The sequence below is a fragment of the Meles meles genome, chromosome 10 (assembly GCF_922984935.1).
Source record: "Meles meles chromosome 10, mMelMel3.1 paternal haplotype, whole genome shotgun sequence".
NCBI classification, from domain to species: domain Eukaryota; kingdom Metazoa; phylum Chordata; class Mammalia; order Carnivora; family Mustelidae; genus Meles; species Meles meles.
Genome location: NC_060075.1, coordinates 80,113,852 through 80,138,001, shown reverse-complemented (window position 1 = coordinate 80,138,001; position 24,150 = coordinate 80,113,852). Strand labels below are relative to the sequence as shown.

At 33.1% G+C, this 24,150-nt stretch overlaps 1 protein-coding gene across 3 annotated transcripts in view; it reads right to left on the bottom strand.

The window, feature by feature from the left end:
* Window positions 1-24,150, bottom strand: part of SEMA3A (semaphorin 3A) — a 331,236-nt gene that overhangs the window by 296,711 nt on the left and 10,375 nt on the right. For all 3 annotated transcript variants that reach the window (XM_046021446.1, XM_046021445.1, XM_046021447.1), the window contains exon 2: window positions 23,108-23,189. The gene's annotated coding sequence lies outside the window, so the exon portion shown is untranslated. The remainder of the gene's footprint in view (window positions 1-23,107; window positions 23,190-24,150) is intronic.

The following is a 24,150-nucleotide window of genomic DNA, read 5'->3' as shown; positions in this document are numbered from 1 at the left end:
TCCTGTAACACAGTCATTCACAGAGCAAGGAAGTTCCTTAAGTGATTAACTCAGCCCATACTGAAATTAATGGGCTAATTTCATTTAAAATAATGAGTGGCCCTGATCACATATCAGGTACCGTCTGACGTACTGCCCCATCTAAATTCTCACAAATCATTAGTTTTCAATCTTTCCAACGAAAATAAAAGCTCTGTGAAATTTGTATTACTCTACCTTAGTATAAATAACTAAACTTTTGCCACGGTTTCTTACTTTTTCATTCCAAATCATCTGAAACTCTAGAATCATGGTGTCTTTAAAGCTGAAAAGGATCCTTTATTATGGTTTCCCAATATGCCATTATCTCATTTTTCTTTTAAGTATTCTCTTAACTTTTTATTTTCCTTGTTGTTATTGCTGTTTTCTCACTCTCTTTCTTATATTTTATCATTTTAAAATTCATTCTATCGAAGAGATCACTCCAAGAGCACTCCTCAACCACCGGGCTAAGTCTTTTATGTTCTTCACGGCATTTTCGCCGCCTATTTGGTTTCTGAAAATCCATGACCTACTCTAGGTGTTGTAGTTATTAATAACATGGGGAAGCTGAAGGGATGCCATTTTGGAAAGTCTCCATTTTTGCTGTTTCTGTGTTAGGCCCTACTTACTCATGTTCTGTATTTTACCTTGCATCTGAGTAGGAACCAACGAAGCTATGTTTCCACTCCAAAGAGGAAGCAAGAAAGTTAACCATTGTCTCAGTTTTGTTCTAGGACCCCAAAACCTTGATATGATCTAGGAAGAGCCAGATCCCAAATACGTTCTAGGATGTTGGCTTCCAAAAAATTTGGCATCAATAACCCTACCTTCCATGACTTATTAAATAAAACCCATTATTCACCTGTCACTCACCTTTGACTGGACCCTACCCTGGATTCCTGAAGAAACACATCCTTGACCTCTTTCCCTTTCCAATATAAACCCTTAGCCCCAAGGGATGGAGAGACTCAATTCTCCTTTCCTTTATGAGTCTCCCAGATACTCCTTCATCTATATTCTGTCACTTATGCTATTCAATAAGCTCTGCTTTCACATTCTTAGGCTAACTTGGACTTCTGCCCTGTTCAAAGCCAACGACCCTCCTGGCTGATGCTGTGGGACATCCTCCTCAGGGTCTTCTGATCCAACCTGCCTGTAGCACTGAGGTCATTTTTTTAAAGGTCTCCTCCATTTGATTCAAATGTGAAGTATTTCTTTTTCATTTTTCAATAATTTCAAAAGAGTGTGTCTTTGAGAAACTTTCCTAATTGGAAGATGGTTTGTGAGAAACTGTCATTTCAGGCACATTTCCAACAGAAGTGCTTGTCAAATGATGCAAATCTTAACCTCAGCTACATTTTTACAGTTTCTTCCATTTGTTTATTTTAGTGCTCATTTACATATTTACGTACCTTAAAAAGTAGGCCCAACACACTCTTGTCACATTTATGGTCCTGTTTATTAAATGGAGGTAAGTTTAGAAAAACCTGTACTCTCAGTTTTCTGTCCAGTGTGCCATTGTGTAAACTTCTAAACCAAGCACTACAAATGTTCTTGTTTTGGAACGGATCTGCCATGATATCTGCAGTTTCAGCTTGAGCCTTTGTGGTTTATTGTGAATCGAAGGTTCTAATAGGTCAGTGAGAGGGTGAATTTAATCTGATTATTTCAATTAATTTTACTAAACTCATGACAACGAAGATGATGCTGATGATCAACGTTAGGTTTAGAAAAATTGTATTCCAGTATCTTTCTTTGAGCATCATCACCCTCTCCGTACAAAAAACACAATGTGGAGTCTTATTTTCCCATTGTTTAGGCAATGGATGTTTCCATCTTTATCCTTTTTAAAATTTACTACTGAGATTTGTATATATAATATCTAGTACATTATATATTATTCTATAATATTATATATTAATATTTACATATATTGTATAATATAACACAATATTAATAAATAAGTTCAAGTAACCTCAGAGAAGAGTTATCCTTTGTAATAACTTCAAGATAGTTCATTTCATTTTGAGAGGATTCTATAAGCTAAAAAGTTATTCTTTATATTCCTGTAGATAGTTTCCAAGGACCACAGATTAACTGATTACTCCCTGGTGGAGTCACTCAGCCAACTTCATCTTCCTTTCATGGGACAGCCTTCAAATTGCCTCTTTTCCCCAATTCTTCCAGTGTGTGTTGATGTGTGTGTGTGTGTGTGTGTGTGTGTGTATGTGTTTTCAAATGGCATGATGAGTTCCCTCACCATGGAAACACTTCTCTTCTGAATTAAGTCCCTTTAAGAAAAAAATAATTATTCATATAAAGTCTGAACATAACAATTCTTTGGAATTATTAAATGGGACTATCACCATCCTTACTACATGAACTAAACTTCTTCAAGGCAATATGCTACCTCGATTAAGAGCATTTCATTCAGAGATTAACATCCAACTGTAGATTAGATAAATTGTCCTTTCTTGAAAGGATTTTGCATGAGCAGATTAAGGAATAATTTGAGACAAGAAATCCTTTACTTTGCCCCAAAAATCTTAAACAGTATTGTTTGGCCAGTCATAACCTTGTTTCCCTTTTCTCCAGAACAGATCAGGCAGTGGACTGAATGTAATGTTGCTGACAAATTTGTTATTTTTTTTTAATATTTTATTTATTTGACAGAGAGAAATCACAACTAGGCAGAGAGGCAGGCAGAGAGAGAGGAGGAAGCAGGCTCCCTGCGGAGCAGAGAGCCCGATGTGGGGCTCCATCCCAGGACCCCGGGATCATGACCTGAGCCGAAGGCAGAGGCTTTAACCCACTGAGCCACCCAGGCGCCCCGACAAATTTGTTATTAACTACAAACACATCACCTGTCTTACAAAAAAAAAAGACTTTGAAAGTTTTAGACCCTATACCAGATACTGCTCAGACTAGTGGCAAAGCACTAATCATAAATTATTGTTGATAAATTCCTTTCCTTGTGTTGCATTACTCTGAAAGATTGTTATTATGTAACAATTACATTTATACTATATATTATATATTGTTTTTGTTATTATATATCATATCAAATTTAAAGAGCTACAAAATAAAAATTTCCAGATAAATAATATTATTTAGATGCTAAATATTATTTGTTTAAGGTATAAAGTGGAATTTATTTGTTTAAACTCTTACAGATTAGCAGTTCAAATTATTTTGCCTTCCCTTAATAATATACTTATTGTTCTTATATGTAATATTTGCAAACAACCAGTAAAGAAATCCAAGGAGGATAAGAATCTAAGGATTACTGGCAGGGGATCTAATATTCAAATTTTGTTGTAAATTCATTCCTATTCTTCATTGCCAATGAACTGGCGTGACCTAGAAGAAGAGCTAAAGGACTTTAAAAAATTAGTTAATGTCAGCTCTCACACTTTAAGGTGAAACTCTTAATCTTTAAAACATTGAGCCTTTCCAATCCAGAACTTGTATAATGCTCTTTCAAGTTACAAAGGCAGGTAGTCTTGGGCTATTGAATTTTAAACATAAGAATGTGCCATCCAGACACATAATAGAGGATAATTTCCTTCTCTTAATTTGTTTAGTCTTTATTTGTTACAGGGCTGGCATTACTGACATGTGACACTGGTCATTCCTTAGTTGAAAAAGTGAAAAGCTTCTCAGGAAGAAAAGCCTCTCGTCCATTTTAATTCCTTAAAGAGTTTATTCCTTTGGGCAAAATAATCATGTGGAGCACCTGTGGTGCCAGTGCTAAAGAAATATCAGGCCAAACCCAGCCACAGCTGTGCTGTAATCACTGAAGTGTGCCCAGTGCATAATGGCACATTAGGTAGGCATGGATCTCTGCCAGTTTATGAGGTCTCTTACAGAATTAGGCGGACTTTTTCACTAAAACCCATGGAGCAGAAATTGCTACTTCTAAGCTAATCCATTTTCAAATTACTATCCAATTGTGACTGATGACCTCACTACAAATCCGCTTATCTACCTCCAACCACTCAACAAGCAAAGGGAAATCAATCGTTATTTCCCTTTATTTTAAACTCTTCACAAAAAACTCCTCTTGCCATTCTTAGTCACCTTTCCTGCCACTGCAGCTGCGAAGATAAGCATGATAAATGTTAAGTGCTGCCTAATTGTCAGTACTTATTTGGAAGGTAAAATGGGAAAGGAAAGTATGTGCTAGTATGATACATGGCTGAAGATTTCATTTAAAATTGATGTTATAAATTATGGCTAATTTTGTGACTTTATCTTAAATAATTTAGTCAGATTGTGGTAGATCGATGCCTTATTATTATTTTTTTAAAGTCCGTCACCACAATACGCAACTATTTCTTATTGAAAATGCTGGGTCTGGTTTAATCACTGAGTAGATAAAATTAAAAACATTTTAGAGAAGACCCATTATTCTGAAAATGGAGGCAGTGCTCAATAGTTTACTTAATTGAAGGCAATATCATTTAAAAATATGTAGGAGGCAGAAGACACACAAATTAGAATCAACCGAAACCTATTACCGATTTCTCCTCATCAAACTTTATCACAGAAGGTAATATTTGGTGGTTGTGAGAATGTGTAAATAAAAAAAGTATGAAAATGATAATGACTTGTATCTTTTTCTATCAGAATATTAGAATTAGTCTTAACATTCAAAGTCCTGTAGCTATAGTTATAAAGTCCTCACTTTGTGTCTATTTACTGTTATTTATATTGTGAAAAATATCTTGCCTGGTTTTCTGAAAATTTCTCATGCAGATCAACTAGGAGGGCCTTAATTGGTGAATATATTAATGTATGTATGGGAATGTTGATTTACATATTTCTTGAAGCAAATTATATACAAGTAGTAATTTGAAAACAGTTCGAGCAAAATTGTGGAATGTCTGTTTACAAATGCATTGGACAAAGTAGTAGTTACAAAAATCTTAGTCTTGGCAGGGTGATGGATGAGGCAGAGAAATAATTATTTCCATGTCTATAATTAAAGCACATATTTCTGAATGTTTCCATCTCGAACATAATCAGAATTCAAACATCTGGACCAGTCATTGCTATGAAGCCTCATCCTAGTTATGTTATCCATAGTGCCCTGTGTAATGGATTGACATGATTCAGAGCCAAGTTAGCAGCACTTGGGTTTTCTGAAAGACTATCTTCTCAAAGGGGTTGGAGTTGCTTTCTCACAGCTGATTTTGATTTATTTAAGTATGTCAGGGCTTGCTTCTGAACATCAATCAATAGTGTTTCTTATATTTGGTGTATGGACTAGGTCAAGTCATTTGTAAAGTAAGATAATACTACCTACTCCAGCCTACCTACTAGTAGATAGGATAAAGATAACAAACTAATTCACAAACTAAAGCTAATAATCCTATTTTGGCTCAAAATATCTTAATTTTAAAAATAATATTATCAATTTCTTGATTACCTGCACATACATATGGGAAAAATCCACAGGCCTACAACTTACAATTAATAATGTAAAAAATATTTCAAGTGCATTTGACAAAGGATAATTAGAAGAAAGTCAGGCATAGACAAGGCCTCCTCTCCACCCCCCACCCCCAAGAGGAAAACAACCTTGAAGGGATTTTATACCACCTTAGAAGAAGCCCTCCACCTTTGCCATGAGATACACAGAGGACAAGAGTCTGAATGGATGACAGGCCCTGGAGGGTTAATGAGATTAAAACAGCCCACCCACAAGCCCTTAAAAACCCTAGACTTAGAAACTCTGGTGGCAACCCTCTCAGGTCCCTTCCCTCTTGAAGAGCTTTGTACTATCACTCAATAACTTTACTATCACTCAATAAACTTTGCTTTGGTGCCCACCACTCTTTGTCTGGTCTGCCTCTTCATTCCTCAAAGCAGTGTGACCAGAACCCTTGAGCACCAAAGGAAAAGAAATTCTGCAACACATTTATCTCATTATTTTCCAGAATATCTATATGTTTTGTTATAATTAATATTTGGAAAACAAAATAGACATGTGTTTGCTTCAACCAGTAAAATATAAGAAGCTACGTAAGGGGAAAATTTTAAATTAAATTCCTTTTAAAAAATATTATTTATTTGAGAGAAGAGAGTGAGAGAGATGAATGGGAGGGGCAAAGGGGGAGAGGGAGAAAGACTCTCAAGCAGATTCCATGCTGAGTGTGGAGCCCAGTGCCAGGCTTGATTTTATAAGCCAGACAATAGGCTGAGCCCAAACCAAGAGTATGACGCTTAAATACTGTACCATCCAAGTGCCCCTAAAGTTAAATTACTTGTATTAACTCTCTTCCCCACGCCCCAGGTTTCTGAGGTCAACAGTAGCTCCTTCCACATCTTCATTCACATTGATGCAAACATAAATACCTAAATGTCATAGACTGAGTTTTATGTTATGTTTAAAAAAGCAGTAGCGATATAAATATTGCCTAGCAAAATTCTTTTTTTCCCCATGAAACAAACATCATGAATAGCCACCAGTCAAATGCAAACACCTGATGTGTGCTGTTAAATGTGCAATATTCAATAGTATAAATTAAAACTGCATTAATTTTCCCCATTTAGTTACTCATCAAGGGGTTTTTATACTTGCCCTTGTTACTTTGTCTTATTTTTTGGTTAGTTGTTATTTTATTAAAATACAGTTGAAAAAAATAAAAATAAAATACAGCCTTGAACAACATAGATTTGAACTGTGTGGGTCCACTCATACACATTTTTTTCTCAATAAATATACATATAGTACCATAAATGTATTTTCTTTTCCTTATGATTTTCTTACCATTTTCCCTTCTCTAGTCTATTTTATTGTAAGAATACATTATATAATATATAAAACATACAAAATAAGTGTTGACTGTTTATGTTATTGGCATTTAGCTTAACAGTAGGCTATTGATAGTTATTTTGGGGGAAACAAAAATTATATGTGAATATTTGAATTCTGCATTGTTCAAAAGTCAACTGTATATGTTTTATTTTAGTAGATATTTCTTGATTAGTTTTCATAAATTCATGGTCATTTGGATACCTTCCAACAATGAGTGTGCCCACTTCCGGGCATCCTAGAAAACAATGCCTAGATATCTTCTTTTCAATTTTCTCCAACCCGATGGAAGAAAACTGTTATCTCATTACTGGTGTAGCTGGAAGTTCCCTACTACTAAGCTTTAGCATCCTTTTCATATGTTTGCTGTACATTATTGCCTGATCTGTTGTAATTTCCTATTTATATGCTTTGGTCAGTTTGATATTAGGTTATTTATCTATATTTATCACTATAATTAAATAAATTAAATTCCTATAGTCTTCTCATGGGAATTATATGAAAGCTAAGTGAAGACTGAGAAGTGGGCACTCTGCCATCTTAGCACTTACCATATTTTATTGAACTTTTTACTATATTGCTCCCATGATGACATTCTTGTGATTATGGGGCATTTATTTTTATTACTCTTTTCCAATAATTTATCATAATACCTGGAATACTCTAAATATTCAGGAAATGAATGTTAAACTGGTAAAATGGTGACAAAAATACAACTTCAGTTAAACTGATGGATACTTGAGGGAAGGAATCACATCTTGTATTTATGCATTTTCAAGAGAAAGCTGTTCAGAAAATACCTCTGAATTAATTCATTGCTCAATTTTTTTCTCGCTTTATTGAGATATAATTGATATACAACATTGTGTAAGTTTAAGGTATACAACATGATGATTTCATGCATGTATGTATTACTAATGATTACCACAATAAGATTTACACATCCATCACCTCACACAGTCAATATTTTGTGTGTGTGTGTGTGTGTATGTTTTGAACATTTGAGATCTACTTTCTTAGCAACTTTCAAGTAACAATACAGTATTAACTTTAGTTACCATGTTGTACATTAGATCCCCATAACTTATTATTCATATAACTGGAATTTTGTACTCTTTAACGAAAATCTCCCCATTTCCCACCCTCCCCCCAAGTTCCTGGCAACCATCATTCTACTCTGTTTCAAAGTTTTTAGATTCCACATATTAATGAGATCATACGGTATTTGTCTTTCTCTGATTTTTTCACCTTTGGTTGTTCAGGTTTATAACCCTTTTCCCTACCTTCATAATTCCTCCCTAGAGCTAAGAACAATTCATTTTCAAGTTTAAATCTGGGAGTAAAGAATGTTAGAGGCCCTTCTCTTCTCATTGCTTTCTGTAAGACCTTTGTATAATATACATTTTTTAATGTTAATTTTTCTTAGTCTTCTTACTTTTAATATTATGTTCATTCTAGCCAGACTTGGCAATTGAGGACTGTGTGGAATTTCAGCTAACACATCTCAGATGTGCATGATCTGAGCCTGTGGGATATGAAAGGATTTAATTTACAAGGCACCTCCATATAGTATCAGAGTCTAGACTAGCAATTGGTCTAGAATATTTCTATAAGACAATGGCCTCTTGATTCAAAATAAACATTAATAAAAATGCTGACAGTATCATTTTGTTGTTAAATGATTGACATTAGGTTTTCTCTTTTTGTTGGATATTCTTGTACTAAGTCACCAGGTTGTAGAAGTAAACATTCACTTGATTCACAAAACATGGAAGCTATAATTTATTTTTGCTTAAGGCAAAACTTTTTTAAAAATAAAAATTTTAAGGCGGCAAATAACTGAAATGAAGCCCACATGTTGGCCTTAGAAAAACTGTCTTTATAGCTTTCAAATATTTGATTTCTATACCTATGCTTTCTATTGACTCTGTTTGGGACAAATGGTTTTACTTTTTTTCATTTCTTTAATTCTTATACCTAAATAAGTTGTGTAGAATGATCTTTAAAATCTCTTCCTGAATTAACTTTGTTCTCTTTGGTAAAACAAAACAACTAGAAAGTAAATAAATTTGTATATGTCCTCTGATACACAATCTAAAGTTGTAAACTATATATATAATTACATAACTATACATATATATAGTTTATACATATGTGCATGTGTGTGTGTGTGTGTGTGTGTGTGTGTGTATGTGTAGTTTACCAGTTCTCGGTTGCACTTAACTCCCAGTTATAATCAACGATTCTTATTATGATTTTGAAAATAAATCAACCAACACATTGAGGATAATTTTGCAAAAGGTTGTGATATGATAACCATTACTATGGTTGGGTTTGACCACTCAAATATGTTCATAAATGCACAATTCAAAGCTACTTTCATAGTTAATATTCTCATATATTATTAGAAATGACAAGTAGCCATAAAAGTAATTAAGCAAAATATATAATATTTAAATGTAAGCTCAACTAATCAAATGATCATTGTACTAATTGAGCAACTATGAGTGAATAAGCTAGCAAATAGAAACACAATCCCCAACTTAATAAATAGTGTAATTTATAGAAGACAGATTATAATAAGAAATTATAACTGTGACAAGTACTATAAGATATGAAGGGGTTTTTTTATGGAATTAATATTGAGCTGAGACATGCAGGTTCATACTGAATTAGCTAGATCAATGATGAGATTGAAACTAGGCATTTTGGCAGACCAACTGACACAACCATTTTATGCAGTTTCTTCAAAATGGCCACCTTGACATGTGAACACTCTTTTTAAATTATGAATTCAAGCAACACACTTATCTCCTAGTTTAGAAATTGGATGAGATTAGTGGTAAAGGATGGATATATTTTGCATATTATCTAGTAATCAAAATATAAATGTCTCAGTCCATTTGCTCTCAGACTGGCGGTCAATATAGCAAGTTAGAGTAGTCACTGTGCTGAAAGATTTCTTGATTGCTTGATGGAAATTTAGGGTGGTCTCAAATGATTATAGAACTGCAATCGATTTTTCTATTGATGTGAATAAGTATATTCTACATATCCCTAGAATCCTTTGTTATTATACATGCTTTTATTTTATTCATCTTGCTATCGCCATACCCCTCTTGATAACTTTTTAATCAATATCCAAAGATAATTTAGTAATGTGAGTAAAAAAAAAGCTCTCTAAAATGTCAAGGCAGGGGCACCTGGGCAGCTCAATGGGTTAAGCATCTGATTCTAGATTTTAGCTCAGGTCATGATCTCAGGGTCCTGGGATCGAGCCCCGTATCGGGCTCTGTGCTCAGCAGGGAGCCTGCTTCCTCCTCTCTCTCTGCCTCCCTCTCTACCTACTTGTGTTCTCTCTGTCAAATAAAGAAATAAAAAAAAAATCTTAAAAAGAATAAATAAATCCCCCTCCCTCTCAAATAAACCACAACATCGCAATATACAATATATTTACAGCTTTAACACAACTTCAAGTCATGTCAGTTTTGAAGCACTATTCAGTAAGATTGATTTCTAAATACCTTTGGATACTCTTTTTTGAGATTTTATAAACATCTTGGAAAGTACTATTAAATACAGACTGTTCAGAAATTTTATCTGAATTCATGCTCTTCTGATTAAAAAATTATTTTATGGTTTGGTCTGAATTTTTTTTTTAACCTCACTATTTTAGAAACAAAAGAAAAATGTCCTCAACAAAGAAGGTTCAAACAAACTTGTGACCACATATTTAAAATGATGTGGGTTAAAACTCCCCCAAAACATGAGGACCTGTGTCTCAATTTGTGTAGTATAGATTAAAATAACTTTTTCCAGAAATTCCATTTATAATAACTAATTGACACAGATCTACATACAACAGTCTACAAGTGCAATAGTTAATGATCTTCTTCTTGCTTATTTCTTCACCTTTTGTTATTTTCAGTTCTGGCTAGCTGATATTGGTTATGGTTTCACTAAAGAAGAGTGGAGTAGGACAGATTCCATGGCAACTGTCTCAGACCTCAGGCAAATCCCTGATGACTATGGGTAGCACTTCCAGACATAAGTTGTTTCAAAGTCCAGTTGTGGCCCAATAGGGATATAATTTTGATGAAACCCAGATGAGCTCCTACTATATTTCAGTCTATACTCCCACATAAATTATAGTCAATTATCTATGGTAACAGGAGTACAAAAATAACATGAGTAATGAAATCTGCATATAATCTCAAAGCATCATTTTAGCCAAAAATTTCCAATTCTTCCTCTATCAAAACTCTGAGTAAAAATTCTTAGCATATATTCAAGTGAACAGATCTGAGTTTTCCTTTCTTCCTATGGTAAAAGTGCCAATAAGTAAAAAAATGATCCACAAAATATGGCCAAGAGGAAGAAAGACTGATTAATCACTGGTCTAGTTATTTGTTCCTGAAAAACTCAGGAGATTACTTTTTCTGCCTATTAAACCTCTAAACACACATTATTATCATCCATAATAATATTTAAGAAGAGTAAATCTATTATTTAAATATCTGCTTATTTGTTTAGAATATAATGTGAATTCCAATTAAATGAGAAAGAGTAAACATACAAATTCACCTCATCTTCCTACCTTAACCCCAGTAAAGATATAATAAAAGAACTGTAAGCAAACAAAAAATGTATTCATCCACTATATTCATGAAGATGATAAAAGTGGTTATAGCAATATAAGACTTAAAGGAATTTGGGGGATAAGAATTCACATAAGCCTATTTAACATGACAGAGGGGGGTCAGAGAGGTTCAGGGTGAGCAAGCCCACTAACTCTGAGGAACCTGGGACAATGAGCACTTAATACCATGCCTTACTACAAGAAGACTGGAAGACCAAGTTTCCCCGACCCTGCACCCAAATATCAGCAATCAGGAGGTATTTCCCCTCTGTCAACTATTATATAAACTTCATAGGACGCAAAAAAGTACACATGTCTTTCATATGTTGTTGTTTGGTGGTCCATTGTGAAAAGACTGATTTGTTTACTGGCCCATATAAAGTGCAGTCTAAAGGTCCACAAAATGTTCTCTAATCCTTCCCACCCCAAACTTAGCTCATAAAGTGCTTCCAGAAATGGTTGAATATCTCACCCATATACCAACATACAGTCCAGAATTATCCGCCTCATGAAGAAAACTATCAACATGAATGAAGAACAACAAACCCTAAAATCACCAATAAAGAACTTGGAGAAAACAAAGACAATGAAGAACATGCCAAAACTATAATGAATATTCTGCCATGTAAGAAAGATGTTTATCCTTTTAAAAACAAATGAGCAAACAGAAAATCAACAAGGAAATTGAGGCTTTAAATGGCACATTGGACCAGATGGGTCCAACAGATATATTCACAACATTCCATCCAAGGACAGCAGAAAATACATTTTTCCAAGTGCACATGGAAAATTACCCAGAATAGGCCACAAAACAAGTCTCAACCAATGCAAAAGACTGAAATCATCATGCATCTTTTCTGCCACAATGATACTAAACTAGAAGTCAATCACAAGAAAAAAGTTTGGAAAGCACAGATAACATGCTACTAGCAATGTATGGGTCAACCAAGAAATCAAAGAAGAAATTAAAAAAAATACACAGAGACAAATGAACATGAAAACATAACATTTCAAAATCTCTGGGATGCAGCAAAAGCTGTTCTAAGAGGGAAGATTATGGCAATACAAGCCTACCTCAAGAAGCAAGAAAAATCTCGAACAAACATTCTAGCCTTACACCTATGGGAGCTAGAAGAAAAGGAGAAGCAAAACCCACAGCCAGCTGCATGAAGGAAATAATGAAGACTAAAGCAGAAATAAGTGAAATAGAGATTTGAAAAAACAATAGGAATAGATCAATGAAACCAGTAGCTGGCTTTTTGAAAAGATAAGCAAAATTGATAAACCTTTAGCCAGATGCATAAAGAGAGAGATAGAAAACTCAATAAATAAATAAATAAATAAATAAACATCAGAAATGAAAGAGGAGAAATAATCACCGACATCACAGAATTACAAAACATTATAAGAAAATATTATAAAAAATTATGCCAACAAATTGGAAAATGTAGAAGAAATAAGTACATTCCTAGAGACATATAACTTTCCAAAACCGAATCAGGAAAAATCCAGAAAATTTGGAGAGACTGATTACTAGCAATGAAATAGAATCAGTAATTAAAAACTCCTAACAAACAAAAATCCAGAACCAGATGGCCTCATAAGTGAATTTTACCAAACATTTAAAGAAGAGTTAACATCTACTCTTCTCAAATGATTCCAAGAAATAGAAGAGAAAGGAAAGCTTCCAAATTCATTATATGAGGCCACAATTACCCTGATATCAAAACCAGATAAAGATACTACATAAAAGGAAACTATAGGTCAATGTCTGAAGATAAATGCAAAAATCAAAGCAAAAATGCAAAAAATCAATGTCTGAACATAAATGCAAAAATTCTTTACAAAATACTAGCAAACCAAATCTAAGAGTATTTAAAAAAAAAAATCATTCATCATGAGATCAAGTGGGATTTTGTCCAAGGATGCAAGGATGATTCCATATTAGCAAATCAATCAGTATCTTATATCTCATTAACTATAGAAAAGACAAAAAACAAATAATCATTTCAATAGATGCAGAAAGACATTTGAGAAAATACAACATGCATTTATGATAAAAACTCTCAATAAAGCAGGTTTAGAGGGACTATACCACAACATAACAAAGGCCATATATGAAAAACCCACAGCTAACATCATCCTCAATGGTGAAAACATGAGTGCTTTACATCTGTGATCAAGAACAAGACAATATCCACTCTTGCAACTTTTATTCAACAAAGTCTCAGCAATCAGACAAAAAACAAAAACACCCCCCCAAACCCAAAAACAAAACAAAACAAAAAAACAAGACACCCAAATTGGTGAAGTAACACTTTCACTATCTGCAGATGACATAATACAATATACAGAAAACCTAAACACTCCATCAAAAAACTGCTAGAGCAGATTAATGAATTCAGTGAAGTTGCAGAATACCAAATACATATACAGAAATATGTTGTATTTCTGTACTCTAATAATGAAGTAGCAGAAAGGGAAATTAAGAACACAATCCCATTTACAATTGCACCAAAAAGAAGAAAATACATTGGAATAAACTTAACCAAGGAGATCTGTACTAAAGTACAAAGTACTAATGAAAGAAATTGAAGATAACACAAATAAATGAATAGATTCTCCATGCTCACGGATTGGGAGAATCAATATTAAGATGACCATACCATTCACAACAATCTACAGATTTAATGTAATCCTTATCAATTATCAACAGTATTTTTCACAGAACTAGAACAGATAATTCCAAAATTTGCATGGAACCACAAAAGAACCTGAATAATGAAAACGGTCTTGAGAAAGAACAAAGCTGGAGGTGTCACAATCCCAGATTGCGAGATATACTACAAAGCCATAATAATCAAAACACTATGGTATGGCACAAAAAAATGACAGAGCAACAAAACAGAAGAGAGAATCCAGAAATAAACCCATGCTATTATGGTCAATTAATTTACAACAGGGGAGACAAGAATATGTAATGGCAAAGATAATCTCTTTGACAAATGGTATTGGGAAAACTGCAGAGCTACAACCAAAAGAATGTGACTAGATCACTTTTTTATATTATACACAAGAGTAAACTCAAAATAGATTAAGGGCCTAAATGTAAGACTTGAAACCATAAAATTCCTAGAGGAAAACAGGCAGTAATCTCTTCAACATCAACTTTAGAAATGTTTTTCTAGATATGTCTCCTTTGGCAAGGGAAACAAAAGTAAAATTAAACTACGGGGACTACACACACACACACACACACACACACACACAGCATCTGGACAGTGAAGAAAACCATCAACAAAACAAAAAGACAACCTACTAAATGGAGAAGATACTTGTAAATGATGTAACCAATAAGGGGTTCGTATCCAAAATATAGTATCCAAAATATACTTATTTTGGATACTTATACACCATAATATTTTGGGAACTTATACACCATAATACCAAAAATCAAGATCAATTTAAAAATGGGCAGAGACAGGACACCTGGGTGGTACAGTAAGTTAAGTGTCTGGCTCTTGGTTTCAGCTCAGGTCTGGTCTCTGGGTTGTGAGATTGAGCCCCACGTTGCCTCTGCACTCACTGTGGAATCTGCTTGGGTTTCTCTCTCCCTCTTCCTCTTCCCTTGCCCCCAAGCAAACACACACACACACACACACACACACACACACACACACACTCTCTCTCTCTCTCTCTCTAAAACAGATAAATTAAATCTTAAAAAAAAAAAGGACAGAGGACATATATAGACATTTTCCCAAAGGAGACATGTAGATGGCCAACAGATACATGAAAAAATGCTCAGGATCACTAATGATCAAGGAAATACAAATCAAAACAAGAATGAAATCTCACTTCATGCACTGTCAGTGGGAATGTAAATTGGTGTGACCAATGTGGAAAACAGTATAAATTTTCCTCAAAAAATTAAAAATAGATTTGCCATATGAACCAGTATTTCTACTACTGGGTATTTACTAAAAAAGAAAACACTAGTTTCAAAAGATATGCACACCCCTATGTTTACTGCAGCATTATTTACAAAGCCAAGAAATGGAAGCATGGAAGATATGGAGGAATACACAAAGGAAGAGAAATCAGAATGCATTAAATGTTCAACTGCAGCTCTAACAAATGACTTGAAAATGAACAAATACAAATATTATGCAAAAAACCCTGCAGTGACTATTTTAAAATCAGCTAAAATAGACATTAAGTCAACAGAATTATCAAAGATAAAAAGAAATGGTACCTAATGATAAGAGGATCAATTCACTAGGAAGACGTATAAAGTGTAAATGTGTATGAATTTACAAAAATACCACAAAGTATAAGAAACAATAACTGACAGAATTAAAGGAGAAAAACTTTCAATTATATAACCATAGGAAGGGATTTATTAGAAAAATTAGACAAAAATAAATCAGTAAACACATAAAGGATCTAAAGAATGCAATGAAGCATATATGATGGGTCTTAAAATAACTCACAGTAGATTTTAAATGATTCATATCAGAGTATGTTCTCCAAACAGAGCAGAACTGAATTAAGTATTAGTAATAAGATACTTAAAGAAACATAAATTGATTTACAGAGTCAACAGAATTCCAATAAAATTTTAAGAGGCTTTCTGTGTGTGTGAGGAAGTGGGTAGAGGAGTCATATGGGAGAGCAAACAACCCAGAAATACTAAAGAAATTTTAAAATACAGCTGAACTGATCATTTTATACAAGTCACTGATTTCACAACAGTATAAATCTTTAAAAATCAAGATGGTGTGTCATTGGCAAAAGTAGTTATAATCCAATGGAAACAATTAGCTCAGAAGTAGGCCATTAATCTTGGACAAAGTTCTTAAGGTAAAGCAATGGAAAGAAATGATCTTTCAACAAAAGATGTTAGAACAATTAGACACTGTCATGGGAAAAAAAAGGTTAATCTCAACATACCTAATTATGTGCAAAAAGTGACTCAAATTGGATCATAGTCCTTCCTTCAAAAACTAAAACAATAAAACCCTTAGAAGAAAATTTTGGAGAAATATTGGAGAAAAAAATTTAAACTGGGATAAGCAAAGGTTTCTTAGTACCCAACAGTACAAATGGTTAAAATGATATATTGCACTTCATCAATATTAAAATTTTTTTGTTACTCAAAAGAAACTTAAGAACTTGAAAATGAGGGGCACCTGGGTGGCTCAGTGGGTTAAAGCCTCTGCCTTCAGCTCAGGTCATGATCCCAGGGTCCTGGGATGGAGCCCCACATTGGGCTCCCTGCTCTGTGGGGAGCCTGCATCCTCCTCTCTCTCTCTGCCTGACTCTCTGCCTACTTGTGATCTCTGTCTGTCAAATAAATAAATAAAATCTTTAAAAAAAAAAAAAGAACTTGAAAATGAAAGTCATTGAATGGGAGAAAATATTCATGAAACATATCTATCTGCTAAAGGATTTGTGTCCAGAATCTATCAAGGGCTCTTACAACTTAAAAATAGTAAGAGAAATAGCCAGTTAAAAAAAAAGAGCAAAATATTTCAATGGCTAATTCAGAGAAGAAGATATACAGATGGAAATATGCAAATTAAAAGATGCTCAATATCATTAATCATCAGAAATGCAAATTAAATCCCACTGAAATACCATCACATATACACTAACATGGCAAAAATTAAGTAAGACTGAAAACAAGAAATTTCGCAAGGATGCAGAGCAGGTATCAGCAAGCTTTTTGTTGAAAGGGCCAGAAAGTACATATTTTAAGCTCTGAGGTCCATATGATTTCTGTCACAATTACTTAATTCTGCTTTTGTAGCATGAGGCACATCATTCACGACAAATGAGTGTGGCTGTGTTCCAATACAACTTTATTTACAAATAAAGCCAATTTGGCGCAAGAGCTATAGTTTGAAGACCTCTGATGCAGAGCAACAGGAATTCTCATACACTGCTCAGGTGAATGCCAAGTGGTACAACCACTTGGGAAAACTGTTTGTCATTTCTTAAAAAGTTATGCATACACCTACCATAGATTCTGATATTCTAATTCTACGTGTTTTTCCAAGAGAAATGAAAACACATGTCCACACAATGACTCGTACACAAATGCTCACAGAGAATAAATCCACAAAAGTCAAAAGAAACAACTATCCATCAATAAATGAATAAATAAACAAATGTAGTATATCCTCAATGGAATACTACTCAGCAATAAAAAGAAATGAACTACTGATACAAAAAAGTACATAAACCTCTATACCATTATGCTAAGTGAAAAAATATACAAAAATACATACTTACATGATTTTCTTTATATAAAATGCAAACTAATGCACAGTATGAAAAAATAAAGTCATAAAGAACATGTTGGCATGATAGAAATATTCTGTATCTTGCTTCTCATGGTGATTTCATGGGTATATTCCACTGTCAAAACTCATAGAATTTAGCGCTTCAAAACAGATGGAGTTTATAAGGAGTTTATATTACCTAATATATCCCTCAATAAAGTTAGTAAAGAAAAATAAATACACAGAGGTTTCACCCAAAGAAGCTACACATCTCACCGAGTTTAACAAAGACAAAAGTTCTATGCATTGTTTTACCTTTTGTGTGCATATATCTATCTATCTATCTATCTAGATATATCTATCTATCTAGATAGATATATATATCTCAACATATATTTGGCTAGACATAAAAAGTCATTCCTTGACCAGGGCTGCTCCCTGAGGTAGTGTACTATGTCCATGTTTCTCTTATTACCCAATCTTGCTCAATTATTTTTATCTATTGCCAGGCTTGTCTTTGCAGAAAAAAAGGAAGTCATCTCTTTATTTTGTCTAGATAAGTTACAAATTTCAGTTGAAGACAATGTTGATAAATAATGGAAACAGTCAACAGATAATCCTAAAATGAGTAAAAAAGAAAGTCCAGAAAAAGAGTATCTTGGGAGCAAGATATTATGATATAAAACAAAGAACTCTAAAATTAGAGTTTGGAAATTGGGTTCCTCATGTCTGTGACTTGTATTAGCTTTACCTTGGCCTTAGTTTCCTTATGTAAACAAGGTGATCTCTTAAAACCCTTCTGGCTCAGAAGTTCTGTGGACCTAAAAATATTTAGCACAAATTATCGAAGATAGAAGAAGAAAAATAACAGTATGAAGAAGGAATTATTAGTTAGAAAAATAAATAAATAATTCCATCTGAATTGGATATAGAATGTGTACAAACATATAAACAATGAAATTTTCAGAGGTAGGTAACACTTCCCTCTACTCATGGCCACTCCAATTCCATCCTCACTAGATGTAAAGGAGGTTAGGCAAGTGTTAGATTTTTCACAGGAATGAGGCCATGCCTCTGAGTACTCCTTCTAACCCTGTGGTCACTAACATCTGAGCCAAGGTGAGAAGGTGAGGGCTTGTTGGTTAAGCAGATGACTATGTTTCTTGTTACTATTATTGAATGGGAGCTCAGTTCCAGAATGATTTTCTTACATACCTGAGCAATCTACCTTTCTCTCTTTCTTTGAAAAATGGCTAGGAAATTCTACGATAAGGAAGATATATTCTAATTCCTTAAAAAATCTTAGAAGTGGTTAAAACAGAAAAAAATATTATTATGTTATAAGCTAAGAGACCCTATTTAGAAATCAAAATTAAGCAAGCTAAGTTAATAGGTGGATATATTATTGAGTCAAAGGATTTTTCATTTGAAAAAAAGTCTATCTATTAAATAGTGACTTTTTAAAAGAGTATTCAAATGTTTTAAATGGTTTCAGCTTAATTCAATTCAACAGCAACACATCTGTAGAAAAAGGTTCTTATTCTTTCTTTAGTCATTTACTAAAAAATGATGTCTATCTTTAAACTGATGGGTAGGGGCAGGCACAAGTAAGAAAAAATATTTTTCATCTTAAAAAAGTTCATAATCTAGAGTAGAAAAATAAAACTTAAACTTAAATAACCAGAAGAAGGCAGAATATTTTTGAAAAATTAAATGAATAAAAAGTATTTTAGAAAATAGTGAAAGAAAGAGAAAATTATACCATACATTTAAAATATAATTTAAAAAAATCATAAAATATTTCAAAATTTATAAAAATTATAAGGAAATAAAAGTAGGTATTACTAGTTCCAATGTATAAATGAGAAATTTAAATAGGGCAAAGTAATTATCTCAAGCTCACAAAGTGATTCAGCTTGAAATTCCAGAGCTATATGAGTCTGCAATGTCATTTTATTCTGCTGTATCAGATAACCTTCCTAAAAACGTATCAAAGTTATTCAATAGTCATATAGAATGAATCTCAAGTGGAATAGCAGTAAAAAGGAAAACTGAAATTGTCTTCCTTTTCATCCACACATTTTCAATTTTCCTTTTTAGTTAATGTGGAATATTATCTCATTTTCCTCTCTTCTAAATTAGTATATCCTTTTCTTAACTATAGTTTCCATTTTTTAAAAATGTTTGAAATCTTTGTCATGACCTTTGACCAGTAAAGTATCTATATTTTTCAATTGAGAATTTATTTAGAATCAGACATATATGGAGCTGTGTCAAGGGAATAATTAATAATTATAGAACAATTTTCAGATTCAGGAAAGAAAGGTATGTCTTGGATCTTGCTACATTGGTATTCTCTCAGCAAGTAAGCCATTAAACAACAGAATTAGCAGGACAAGCAAAATATACTGTTTATATACTCTTTTTAAATAATACTTTATATTAAATACATTACACATCTGACAGGATAATAATTCTTATTCAAGTTACTTCTGTTTAAAAAAAAAGGAGAAACTAAGTGATTGAATAACCTTGTCAATGAAATGGACATTAATTAAAACAAAACAAAACAAAAACAAAAACAGAAAACAAAACAAAACAAAACAAAACAAAAGTTTCAAGTCTTCCAATTTGGAATGATCAGATAACGTTTTCCAACCAACTGATATTTACCAACCCCAGTTTACATTTGTAGTACTCAAATCCTAGAATCAAAAGTTCAATTCTGCAAATAGTTCCATTAGATGCACTACCTAGAAGTAAATTTCATCAGATTTTAGTTGAATTTGCTACTTTGACTTTAATAAAAATTCATTGGTTGACTACTAATTCCTATCCTACTTCAGTCTCACATGTACACTGTTAATTGTATTCAATAATTTAAGGCTTATCCATTTCAATGGTGGCTGAGTTTATAAATCAATTTTGAAAAATTGGCTTGATATTCAAGTATACATCTTCAAATATACCTTGACCTTCATAAATTTGGAGCAGATTTTAATTATTATCCAAGAAATGCATTTTGTGAAATTTTCCTACTTCATTAGTACCCCGAGGCAACTGTAATTGGAAAATTAGAAGGTTCATATTTGCTAAAAAAGAAAGTGCACAGGATGCACTAAGGAAAATTAGAATCCAGGAAACTGGTACTCTGGAAGGCTAAAAATCAATCTAGTCCAATAATGAACATTTATACATATACATAGAGAGAGAGATTCATATGGCTGTACATATGTACATAAACGTATAGAGAACTGGCAGCACAAAAGTTGTATTTTGGAGTCTTTATTGACCTACCAGTACTAAAGATATGAGACGTGATGACTTGCCATCAGAGAAATACAAATCAAAACCACAATGAGATACCACCTCACACCAGTCAGAATGGCTAAAATAAACAAGACAGAGAACAAATTTGGGTAAGCATGCAGAAAAAGGGAAACCCTTCTACACTGTTGGTGGGAATGCAAGCTGGTGCAGCCCCTCTGGAAAGACGTATGGAAGTTCCTCAAGAAGTTAAAAATAGAAATACCCTACAACACAGCAATTGCATTACTGGGCATTTACCCTAAAGATACAGTTGTAGTGAAAGGAAGGGGCACATGCACCCCAATGTTCATGGTAGCAATGTCCACAATAGCCAAACTGCAGAGGGAGATGAGATGTCCTTCAACAGATGAATGGATAAAAATGTGGTACACACACACACACACAAACACACACACACACACATACACAATGGAATATTACTCAGCTATCAGAAAGGATGAATACCTACCATTTACATGGACATGAATGAAACTGGAGGGGATTACGCTAAGTAAAATAAGTCAATCAGAGAAAGACAGTTATCATATGGTTTCATTCATATGTAGAATATAAGAAGCAGTGCAGAGGACCATAGGGGAAGGGAGGGAAAACTGAATCAGAGAGGGAGACAAGCTGTGAGAGACTCTAGACTCCAGGAAACAGACCGAGGGTTGCAGAAGGGAGGGGGTTAGAGGGATGGGGTAACTGGGTGATGGGTATTAAAGAGGGTTCATGTTGTGATGAACACTGGTGTTATATGCAGCTAATGAATCACTGAACACTACATCAAAAACTAATGTTGTACTACATGTTGGCTAATTGAATATAAATTAAAAAAGAAAGATATGGGATGTGCCATAAAAAATTAAAAATCTATAATGACTTGAAATGAACTTTAACAGCTTCAATGTTCACCTCATATTACTAAATTTTACCTTATGTGATAAATGTTTTGCATATGTAAGTGATGCTTCCATATAAAAATTATAATTTCCTTTAAATTCTTAAAAATCTTACTTTTTAAATATATAATATAAATTATATATAAGGTATATATAAAGTATTAGTTATGAAAACCTGAGGAAAAAGGCATTTGTTCACATTAAAATAAAAATAATTATCTAATTAAATCCCAAGGGACCTAATAAAATTGGGACTTCCTCAGTTTTAGTGACATGAAATAAAATTAATGAATGAATTTTATTCAACTCAAACACCTATGAGGGAAATAATATTTAGATTCAGGGTTCTTTTCTTGTAATTCCCATGCACTTGTCCTAGATCTTAACATATATGTTTTAATTCCTTTATTCATTTCTTCTCATAGCAATTTCTGCCAGTAGCAATATATATAATACAGTGTGATGGTAAACCTAATGCTGCTAAATTTTCTTTGTACTTACAATGAAATGCAGCTTGAGGAACATTCATAGTTAAAGAGGGTTAAGAAAAAAGTAATATGTATACATTCAGATTTCTAAGTGTATTTTACTTTAAGGGTAATATTTCAGTCTCACATCTTAGGTCAAAATTAAGATAATGTAACACATTAAAAACTGACTCCTCCCTCTGTGCTTGGCACTCAAGCCTTTGAATGGATTCTAGTTGATGGTAACCATATGTGGTCCAGGAAATGTAGAAGAGGCAGGCTAGCCAAAGGATCTTTCTAGATGGCAATCTGCCCACACGTCAGCTATCTTTGCTCTGTGGCTCTTGGGGAATATGGCAAACCCAGTCTAAGTTTTACATGTAAAAATAAAAAAATAAAAAAAACCAAAATAGTGGTGATTCAATCTTGACGTTTTGAAGTGGCAATGTGGCTTTCCTACAAACCATTTTCTTTTTGAAATGTTACAGCAATCTCATATATCCAAATCATTCTACAGAATAAAAGATTATTTAAGTAAAAACAGAAAGTACCTTTAATAAAAAAAAATCCTCTAAATTATACACCAAAGAAATATACTATTATCTATATTTTCACCAAAACTTATTAATATGCAAATATGTGCATATTTTAAGATCTCTTACCTTCTTCTGGAAAAATTCTTAATTCCTAAGGTACATCTGTTCAGTCCAATTGGTTATTTAAGTCCTGGACTCTTTAAGTCCCCTATAAAAATAAACAAGTTCGTTCTTAGAATTCCCATATAATTCAATTAGCGATCAATTAATAGGTGTTCCACTAAATTAAAAGTCAGTGTAAATGTTTTCTAAAGGTTGCATAGGAAAATGTAATGTAGAAAGGAAAAAGGTATTATGGGAGGCAGACATTGAATCTGACAAACATTTCATTCTGCCTCCTTTAACCAAATTACTATTTGTAATCCCTAATTGGATTTGAGGTACTTTGAAATTATACATTATTTAGGCTCTAACTCTGGTAAAGAATAACTGATTTATTTGAGAATTAGTTGAAACTCTAACACGCTCTATTGATTTGTCCATAATGCTATGATGTCATTAACATTTTTCACTACTGATGATGAAAGGCTCACAATGACAACCCAACTAAGCAGTAATTTCATGGCACTGTTAGCAACTAACTGGATTTTCTTTAACAAAAGCTTTTTTCCTCACCAGATAAAGAAAATATACCACATATGAAAAGTAAGTAGAGATTTTAAATAATTAAATCTTTTAAAATATGAAATAAAAACATCCTTTGAATAATTCTATTTTACTAAAACAGATTCTTTGTCATTAATCATACACTATTTCACATTTGAATAACAAAAATAATTTAGACAACAAAATAAAGACAACTCAAATCTGGGCCAGAGACTTAAAATTATTTCAACTGAGAAAATACACAAATTGGTCAAAACGAAAAAAGTATGCAATAGAGATTCACAGGCTAAACAATTTTAAACTTATTTAAATCATAGAAACTACATTCTGAAGTAGTATTTCTCTCACAGTTATATCCAATCCTGTTTTTTTTAACTGTATATTTTGTGAGGAATATAGAATATTTCCAGGTTACTACATTTTTGAGAAACATAGACTATATTATACTATATACATTTATACAACATAATTTTGTTGGCTACCTTACAATCCAATAGGATTAG